This window comes from Henckelia pumila, chromosome 4, assembly GCF_033568475.1.
Source record: "Henckelia pumila isolate YLH828 chromosome 4, ASM3356847v2, whole genome shotgun sequence".
In the NCBI taxonomy this organism is placed as follows: Eukaryota; Viridiplantae; Streptophyta; class Magnoliopsida; order Lamiales; family Gesneriaceae; genus Henckelia; species Henckelia pumila.
Window position 1 is genome coordinate 207343885 of NC_133123.1, and position 10977 is coordinate 207354861.

A 10977-nucleotide genomic window follows, 5' to 3' on the forward strand; every position below is an offset into this window, starting at 1 on the left:
TAAATTTCTCTAATTATTTATCACGACTGATTGCTTTGCGTTCTATTAATTCTACAACTTTCAACCTGGTGGTCTATGGCTATCAACATGTACTAAATACCATATCTCTATGCTTATTTTAAGTCCATGGATTCTATCATTCGTCCTAATTATAAACCTAATTCTCGACAGCAATTCATAATTTACGAATCTATGTTAAGGGTAGCTAATCATCAACATAGAAAGAAAAACATGATAAAATCAATTATAAACATAAATCAATTCCCAATACGTCGGGTGATTCAATCACACTACAGTGTTTCGGGGTTAAGATCCCCTCGATTCCAACAAAATAAAAGTTTAGCTACTAGAATTCATTACAAAAATTCAATCACAAAAGTGTTTAACATAAAAACTCAGAAGAGAAGAAAAGAAAAACTCCCAACGGAGAAGAGAAATTCTCGAGTGTTCAGCCGCCGTCTGCCTCCTAATGTGCGTCTGTCTAACCCTCAAAAACTAAGAAAAGAATTGTATTTATAGTCCCCAAGAATCCTTCCCAAAATAAACTCTTTAAAAAAATATAAAATCAATAAATCTGTGCGTCGCGCCCGAGCGGTAGAAATTGACCGCGCGGGCGCCTGGAAATTCCTCATATACTGTTTTGCTCCTTTGTGACTGCGCCCGCGCGGAAGAAAATTGCAGCGCGGGCGCCTCCTGATGCTCCAGGCTACTGTTTTCCTCAACCATGTGTGCGCCCGCGCGGTAGATAATGGCAGCCCGCGTGCCCTGCTTCTTTTTCCAGAATTTTGCCTTTCTTCTTGTGCTATCTTCATGGCCTCTACTATGCACCACCTTCTCACCAAGTATCAGCATTTCTTGGTGATTTCCTGCCATATAAATAAATAAACCAGAGGAGTGACAACAAAAACAAAACAGCAACAAACGAAACAAGAATGAAAAATAACAGACACAACGCAAACGAAACGAAACGAAACAAACGCAAAACACAGCAAAATAACACATAAAAATGACTCCTATCAACCTCCCCAAACTAACCTTTTGCTCTCCCTCGAGCAAAACAGGTGACAACTAACAGGCAGACACAACAAAATGCAGAAACAAGGAAGTAAAATCAATCTTCTAAAGCCGCAGAACTTTTTCTAAAGGAAAAACCATCCAATCATATGAACAAATGCTGACCTTAAAAAGATTTTAACTCCAAACCTCGCAAACTTCAAAATCTCGCAAGTCCGTTTTTGGAATACTCTACTCCGAATTCAATTCATACATTCCGGGATCATAAAGACTTTTTCAGTTATGATAGGATCAAGATTTTGGTAATATTCAATGATACACACAATAATGACTGGTACGACTCAATGAAAAATCGTGTGTGCATGTTTAATCAAGAATCCATATTCATCAACTGTGTCTATCCACAGTCCATAGACAAAATTCTTACAACCCCTCTCCACTAGTATATTGGGCGAATGTGACTTGGTCAATAGGTCTTATCTGGCTTATAATGTCAGGCTAGGTTAGTGGCTCCAAATGAAGGAAAAAAATTCAAAGAGGGAGTAATTGATGATCCAAATTTTTTTGACTCCACTTCCTTCTCTTCACATTCATCACCTCTTTTCACTTCATTGATTTCCAGACATTTACTTTTTACCCACAACACTTTATTTCTTTCACCACAATTTTCTATCCCTTGTTTTCAACTACCCTTTTGTTTTGAAAGTCAATAATCACACCATTTCCTTTTCACATTATGCAATCGGAGTACATTTAGACATAATCTACATTCAATTTACTCCCAACAATGTAGGAATGAGTGTTTAAGCTATGGTTAGTTGTTGGATGTTGAAAAATGTCGAATGGGGTTTACCACACGTTTGCACGCATGCCATTCGTTTTTCTATCTAGCTCAAATTAGGTACTTGGGACATAACAAATCACGGGTGGTTTGAAAGGCACAAACTAAATTCAGAAAGAATTTCCTAAATCACTCCTAAGTCACAGTATACCCGTATTGCGCCTCGAGGGGTGTTCGAACTTGTTCTAGACAAATTTCAATTCACAGTCAACTCAGATAGATCTCAATCAGTGCAGAATAGAAAATCATCAATAGTAAGCGATGATTACACCAAAACCAATATCAGATCATGCACCTTTCATGCTCATATAAACGTGAAGGTTCAACTTGGCATCTAGGGTAATTCACGAAAAAAAAAACATTTTAAGCCCAACGATCAAACAATTTGCCTCAATCATATCCAAGTTTGTATGTTTCGAATTCAGATTGAAGTACACCTCACAGAGTGTTTTGAGATCTATTCATCGAATTGGTTGTACTAGTTCAAGATAATTTGTCAACAAAGAAGATATTCATGGACTACAGCAAAAATGGAATAATAAATTTTTTTTTTCATTGGCTTTTTGATTTTCATTCACAACACTTGCAACTACATTACAAACGACTTCAAACGAACAAAGAAAACACTAAAACAAAATGAAAACACCAAAGACACACACCCTCCCCAAACTAAAGACAAGAATTGTCCCCAATGCTACTTAACACCACCAAATCTAAAAACAAACAAAAATAAAATAAAAAAAACAAAAAGCACTAAAAACTCCCCTGGTACTAATCAGACTCCTCCTCATCCATGTCTTTGGGTAGATCCCGAACCGGTGGAGCATATTGGAATTGGAATGGCGGAGGAGATGTCGATGGTACTGGATAAGCGGCCGGGTCCATCCCAGCATTTGCGAGCAGTCCTCGCATCATGGCATTGGTGGATTCATTGTAGGCGGCGTTCACCTCTTGGTATTGTCCATGTGTTGCACCCAAGCCGAGATTTCTCTCAAAGAATCATTCGTTGTGCGGCGAGCAGGGGGTGGCTTAGGCACATTCCTCGATGATTGACCGGGTCCAGAGCTGGCCTGGCTGGGAGGTTGACATTCTCGGAGGCGGAATGAATGTTTTGCTTTCAAAATTGTGTTATCCACTGCCTGCATTGGGTGCAACCATTCTTCGGTGTCCTTGAATGGGACACCAGCTTTCACACACAGTAAAGAAACAATGTGCGGGAAAAAAATTGAAATGTTGGACGTTCGAATGGAATAGTACAACTCTCGGTTGATAATCCGTCCAACATTTAGCGGCCATTTCATGTGCAAGGCATACAGCAGCACCGCCCTGCTCATTGTGACATCATGGGTGTGGGACACCAGCATCAACCTGTGAGTCAGAAAGCATACCACAAGGACAGCTCTAGCTGCAAATTTTTTTCTTTAAAAGATACAAATTTTACCGAATCCTTCCACACATTGCCCTCATAGCATAGGACATTCGTGATCTCATTATAATCCGGGTTAGCCTTAAATGCCAGAAATTGACTATCATCTACATCCGGAGTTTGCAATACTTCATTAATATTAGCGGGAGTAAAGGAAACCATCTTACCACGCACGAAGGCTGTGCTATCAGTACGCTCGGGGGCATTGGCATAAAATTCACGGACCAGCGGGACTAGCGCCGCGAGAGGTTGGCGGCAAAACTCGGTCCATCCTCGAGCCATGATGCCAAGGGAGGCTGTGCGGGCTTCAGAGAGATCGATTCCTCGCTCCGGAATGGGATTCCTAGCGGCCTTGGCTTCCTCATAACGTGCCTTCGCTTCTTCAGAAATAAATTTCCTATCTATGAAGTAGGATGGGTTGGCCCTAGAGGTGGCAATCTTCTGTTTCTTTGGCGCCATGTCGAGAGATGTGAGAAATCGAGTGAAGAATCCTGCGAAATTGGAGACGAAATAAAGTAAGAGAGTGAGAGAGAGAGGCGGCGGCGAGGGGATTAGGGTTAGAGAGGAAGGAAAGAGGAGAGAATAAAGAGGGGAAAGAGGAATCGGGGTTTTTTAAAAAACTGAGATTTCGCGAGGCGCCCGCGCGATAGAAAAGTGCAGCGCGGGCGCACACCCCTTTTTTCCAAATATGTGAGTCAGTGGGTTTGGGTGCTTGGGCGGTGGAAAACTGCCGCGTGAGCGCACACCTGTTTTGACAAAATATCCGAGACAGTGGGTTAGGGTGCGCGGGCGGCGGAAAACTGCCGCGCGAGCGCACTCCCTTTTTGAAAAATTCAGAGGCAGTGAGTTTGGTGCGCGGACGGCAGAAAACTGCCGCGCGAGCGCACCCCCTCTTTTTCAAAAAAAAAACTTTTAGAGGCAGCGCTCAACTCGAGAAAAAGAAAAAAACAAAAATCAACTTAAAAAGATCAAACACCTACTAAAATGAACAAAAAACGAATAAATAAAAGGGAAAAACATGTAGTTCTCAATTTAAAGTCGAGAGCTTGACTTTTCATCCTCCCCAAACTAGTCTTGGTCAGTCAATGTGGTGATGACTGGCTTGGAATCCACATCACCCCCCACATACTGTTTTAATCTTTGAGCATTGACCGTGAACGACTCGTTGTGGGCATCTTTGATCTCTATGGCCCCCGATGGGTACACCGTGGTGATCTTATAGGGCCTAGACCATCTAGATTTCAGTTTCCCGGGAAACAGTCTTAACCGGGAGTTAAATAGCAACACAGCCTCTCCTTCCTTGAATTCCCGCTGACGAATACGCCTGTCATGTATTCTCTTTGTCTGTTCCTTGTACAAAACCGCCATGTCATATGCATTGTCGCGGAATTCCTTCAGTTGATTAAGCTCTAGCAATCTTTTTTCACCTGCAGCAGCAAATTCATAGTTTAGAGTCTTAATAGCCCAATATGCTCTATGCTCTAATTCAACAGGTAAATGGCATGTGTTTCCAAATAACAATCTATAAGGGGAAGTGCCTATAGGGGTTTTAAATGCCGTCCTATAGGCCCATAAGGCATCATCAAGTCGAAGTGCCCAATCCTTCCGATTAGTACTCACACTTTTCTCCAAGATCTGTTTGATCTCTCGATTGGACACTTCCACTTGGCCACTGGTCTGGGGATGATATGGGGTAGAGACCTTATTCTTGACACCATATTTCTTTAAAAATTTGTCAAAAAGTTTATTGCAAAAGTGGGTGCCACCATCACTAATGATTGCATGGGGTGTACCAAACCGATTAAAAATATTTTTCTTCAAAAATTTTAGTACAACCTGTGCATCATTTGTCGCAAAAGCTTCAGCCTCTACCCATTTTGAAACATAATCGACTGCAACCAAAATGTATTTTTTCGTCAAGGAAAGTGGAAATGGTCCCATAAAGTCGATTCCCCAAACATCGAATATCTTACACTCAATGATATTATTTAAAGGCATTTCATTTCGGTTAGAGATATTACCTGTCCGCTGACATCTATCACAAGCTATTACATACCGGCGTGCATCCTTAAAAAGGTTTGGCCAATAGAACCCACATTCAAGTACCTTCACTGCAGTCTTGATTGGCCCAGCATGGACACCTACCTCACGATCATGACAGTGACTGAGGATGCTTTGCATTTCTCCTTCCGCCACACATCTCCAAATCATCGAGTCAACACATATTTTAAACAAAAATGGTTCCTCCCAAAAATAGTGCTTGACATCCGATAAGAACTTTTTCTTTTGATGGAAAGATAGATTATGTGGGAGTGTGTTTGTTACCAGAAAATTGGCGAAGTGTGCTTACCATGGTGAACTCTCTATGGCGAAAAGTTTTTCATCAGGGAACCAATCATCTATGTCCTCTACTTCATTTTGTGCCTCATCAGTAATGCATTCTAATCTAGAAAGATGATCAGCTACTACGTTTTCGACACCCTTCTTATCCCTAATCTCTAAATCAAATTCTTGCAAAAGTAGGATCCACCTAATCAGTCTAGGTTTCGCATGTTTCTTTGCCAACAAGTGCTTAATAGCAGAGTGATCTGTGTAAACTGTGATTTTTTAAAGCACAAGGTACGAATGAAATTTGTCTAGTGAAAATACTACCGCTAACAACTCTTTTTCAGTGGTGACATAATTTAGCTGAGCTTCATTAAGAGTCTTACTAGCGTAGTAAATGGTTCGTAATACCTTGTCTATTCGTTGGCCAAGTACCGCACCAACCGCAGAATCACTGGCATCGCACATTACCTCAAATGGAAGCTCCCAGTTCGGCGATGTCAATACTGGTGCAGTCACCAGTCTTTCTCTCAACACCTCGAAGGCCTGTAAACAATTCGAATCAAAATCAAAAGGGGCATCTTTCATTAGTAAAGAAGACAGAGGTTTGGCAATTTTTGAAAAGTCTTTAATAAATCGCCTATAAAAACCAGCATGTCCTAAGAAACTTCTAACTCCCTTTACTGTCGTGGGTGGAGGCAGATTTTTAATAACGTGCACCTTAGCCTTGTCAACCTCGATCCCCTGTTCAGAAATTCTGTGACCCAACACTATACCTTTTGTCACCATGAAATGACACTTCTCCCAGTTAAGCACCAAATTGGTCTCCTCGCATCTCATCAACACAGAATTCAAGTTATGCAGACATGCATCAAAAGATTGACCGAAAATAGAACAATCATCCATGAAAATTTCTAAAAAAAATTCGACCATATCATGAAAAATAGCAGTCATGCATCTCTGAAAAGTAGCAGGAGCGTTACATAATCCGAAAGGCATACGTCTGTAGGCAAACGTACCATATGGGCAGGTAAAAGTCGTTTTATCCTGGTCTTCAGGTGCAATCGCTATTTGATTGTATCCTGAGTACCCATCCAAAAAGAAGTAAAATTTATACCCAGCCAATCTTTCTAGCATTTGATCAATGAACGGGAGGGGGAAATGATCCTTACGGGTTGCGTCATTTAATTTTTTATAATCTATGCACACACGCCAACCCGTAACTGTCCTAGTAGGTATTAATTCATTATTCTCATTCTTTATGACAGTTATCCCCCCTTTCTTTGGTACACACTGCACTGGACTCACCCATGGACTATCAGAAATAGGATAAATGATACCTGCGTCCAACAGTTTGATCGTCTCAGCTTTCACAACTTCCTGCATTTTGGGTTTAGTCTCCTCTGTGGTTGGACTAATGGGTTGATTCTCTCTTCCATTAAGATCTTGTGCATGCATATGGATGGATTTATTCCTTTGATATCCGCCACTTTCCAAGCAAACACACTCTTGTGTTTCTTAAGCACCTCCATTAGTTTGTCCTCCATCTCACCTGTCAAAGAAGAAGATATTATGATAGGTAACTTATCGTTCTCACCTAAAAACATGTATTTAAGATGAATGGGTAATGGTTTCAATTCCACAGTGGGTGGTTCCTCAATGCTTTGTTTCTGAAGGACTAGATCCTTCCGGTCGCCAAGATCTTCAAGTCTAAGCTTTCCACCTCTTCTCCATGACTGGTTGTCATTCAAGTATGCAGTCATCTCTTCAATTTCATCACTGAAATCGTCCACATGCTCAGATATAAGTGCAGTTTCTAATGGTTTCTGAAAAGTATCCTGCACATAATCAAATAACAGTGAATCCACTACATCTAGTTGAAAACATTCTTCATTATTCTGAGAAAATTTTAAAGCATTAAAAACATCAAACGAAATTTTCTCTTCTCCCACTCTCAAAAGAAACTCTCCCTTCTGGACATCTATTAGTTCCTTTCATGTTGCCAGGAAAGGTCTACCCAAGATGAGTGGCATGTCCAAGTCTTCTTCCATATATTAAACCAAGAAGTCCACGGGGAAGATGAATTTGTCCACTTTTACAAGCACATCCTCGATTATCCCTCGTGGATATTTGATGGACTTGTCCGCCAATTGTAAAGACATTCTGGTGGACTTTGGTTCTCCCAAGCTCAGTTTCCTGAAAACAGAGTAAGACATTAAATTTATACTCGCACCCAAATCACACAAAGCCTTATGAAACTGAACATCATTAATGACACAAGGGATAGAGAAACTCCCTGGATCCTTTTGCTTTTGTGGGATTTTGTTCTGCATCAGTGCTGAGCAATTTTTTGTCAGAATTATCATCGCATGCTCCTCCAATTTCCTCTTGTTCGAGAGGATCTCCTTCAAGAATTTCGCATAACTTGGCATTTGCATCAGTGCATCAGCGAAGGGTATATTGATGTTCAATTTCTTGAACACTTCTAAAAATTTACCAAACTGAGAGTCTAGCTTGGCTTTCTTAAGAGCTGCAGGAAAAGGTGGTGGCACAACAATTTTTGATTGTGAAGTGGGTGGGGGTGTTGAGTTAGACGACTTACCTGAATTTTTTTCTGATGTAACCTTTTCTGGATCTTTCTTGCTCTGTGGTTCAGACTCGACTGTTTTTCCACTCCTTAATTCAATTGATTTCACATGTTCCTTCGGATTCTTCTCAGTGTCACTTGGCAAAGTACCCTGATCTCTGCTGGAAATTGATTTGGCCAATTGACCTATTTGATTCTCCAGATTCTTTATTGATGCATCTTGATTCTGCATACGGGTTTCAGTAGATGATATAAATTTCTGCATCATCTGCTCCAAGCTTGATTTTTCCTCTTGAGGCGGCCTGCTGTAGTTCTGATTTCCATACGACTTATTATTCTGTCCACCCCACGAAAAATTCGGATGCTGTCTCCACCCTGGATTATATGAGTTCGAAAATGGGTCATTCCTTGGGTGATTTTGATTCCCCATGTGACTTGCCATAACTCCCTTTGGTTGAGAGAATGTTTGACAGTCTTTCGTGAAATGCTCTGCACCACATTTTTCCCACCACACTTCCTGTACTCGCATCACAGAGTTTCCCATGCTTAGCTCCTCTATCCTTTTGTTCATGACTTCAAGTTGAGCAGCCACTGATGTGAATGCATCAATTTGATGAATTCCAAAAGATTTTCGGGCTGCACCCCTTTCAGATTGAGGATTATAGCTACTAGATGCCATTTCCTCGATTAATTCAAAGCCATCCTCTGACGATTTTCGCTGAATATTTCCACCTGCAGCTGCATCTAACATGGTACGATTTGAGTGAGTAAGACCATAGTAAAAAGTTTGTACCACAAGACCCTCTGGTAATTGGTGGTGTGGACATCTTCGCAGTAGATCTTTGTAGCGCTCCCATGCTTCATATAACGTTTTCTGTTCTCCTTGGGAAAAAGTTGTGATATCAGCTCTCATCTTCATTGACTTAGATGGTGGAAGGTATTTGGTGAGGAAAGCTTTCACCAGATCATCCCAAGTTATGATCGAACCTGCAGGTAAATTCGTCAGCCATGCTTTCGATTTGTCTCGCAGTGAAAAAGGGAATAAACGCAAACGAATAGCGTCATCTGAAACTCCCTTTATTTTGAATGTGTCACAAATTTCCAAAAAATTTGTGATGTGTACATATGGTTCATCGATGACACTCCCACCAAATTGAAGTGTGTTCTGAATCATTTAAAGAATGGTCTGCTTTATCTCAAAGTGATTAGCTGCTACAGTTGGCCGGATGATGCTTGGTCTAGAACCTTCAATGATTGGTAAGGCAAGATCCATCATGGATCTGTAAACTGGTGGTTCTTGTTCGTGTTCTTCTTCCATTTCTTGCTGCTGTTGCCTTCTTCTTCTGTGAAAGGTTCTGTCGATTTCTGGATCAAGAGGCAATAGTCCCTCAGGTGAATGTTGCATGTACTAAAAGAGAATCCTGCAGTCCACAGATGGAAAAGAGCGATTAAAATTGCAATAGAGAAAAATCAAATCAAACAAATTAAAATCTATTTAGTCCCCGGCAACGGCGCCAAAAATTTGATCGAGCAAATACTACCACATAAAATCACTTCAAATAAGTCTATCAATTAAAGCTCGAATAAATCGCAAGTGCACGATTCAAGTAATAATATAGTGTACTGAGTACGAGTATCTTCCTCAGGGACTAACGAAAACAATTTGTCTTTTCAACTTTCCACTACACAAAGTATCGAAAAATTGATTTGTGAATTATCTAACATTTAAAAATAAGAACTCAACGTAAATAAATAAAGGTTTCACAACAAAGTAAACAATTCTCAGAATGAATAATAAAAATTCAAAATGATTTTATTGGAATTTCGGTTCACCTTTCCCCTAATTGAACTGGACGATTGGAACTTAATTCATCTTTATAAATTCGACAGAAGTTCCTGTAACATTGACATTCTCTCTCGAGGTGATGCAAAACTAATCAAATTAGTGAAATAATTAAATTTCTCTAATTATTTATCACGACTGATTGCTTTGCGTTCTATGAATTCTACAACTTTCAACCTGGTGGTCTATGGCTATCAACATGTACTAAATACCATATCTCTTTGCATATTTTAAGTCCATGGATTCTATCATTCGTCCTAATTATAAACCTATCTCTCGACATCAATTCAAAATTTACGAATCTATGTTCAGGGTAGCTAATCATCAACATAGGAAGAAAAACATCATAAAATCAATTATAAACATAAATCAATTCCCAATACGTCGGGTGATTCAATCACACTACAGTGTTTTGGGGTTAGGATCCCCTCGAGTCCAACAAAATAAAAGTTTAGCTACTAGAATTCATTACAAAAATTCAATCACAAAAGTGTTTAACATAAAAACTCAGAAGAGAAGAAAAGAAAAACTCCCAACGGAGAAAAGAAATTCTCGAGTGTTCAGCCGTCGTCTGCCTCCTGATGTGCGTCTGTCTAACCCTCAAAAACTAAGGAAAGAATTTTATTTATAGACCCCAAGAATCCTTCCCAAAATAAACTCTTTAAAAAAATATAAAATCAATAAATCTGCGCGTCGCGCCCGAGCGGTAGAAATTGACCGCGCGGGCGCCTGAAAATTCCTCATATACTGTTTTGCTCCTTTGTGATTGCGCCCGCGCGGTAGAAAATTGCAGCGCGGGTGCCTCCTGATGCTCCAGGCTACTGTTTTCCTAAACCATGTGTGCGCCCGCGCGGTAGATAATGGCAGCCCGCGCGCCCTGCTTGTTTTTCCAAAATGTTGCCTTTCTTCTTGTGCTATCTTCATGGCCTCTACTGTGCACC

The 10977-nt window shown here is 40.4% G+C and overlaps 1 non-coding gene across 1 annotated transcript; it reads left to right on the forward strand.

The window, feature by feature from the left end:
* The first annotated feature begins 9002 nt into the window (after positions 1-9002).
* On the forward strand, positions 9003-9109 carry LOC140870174 (small nucleolar RNA R71). The gene has a single exon (XR_012147148.1). It is a non-coding gene; the product is annotated as a small nucleolar RNA R71 (small nucleolar RNA).
* The last annotated feature ends 1868 nt before the right edge of the window (positions 9110-10977 follow it).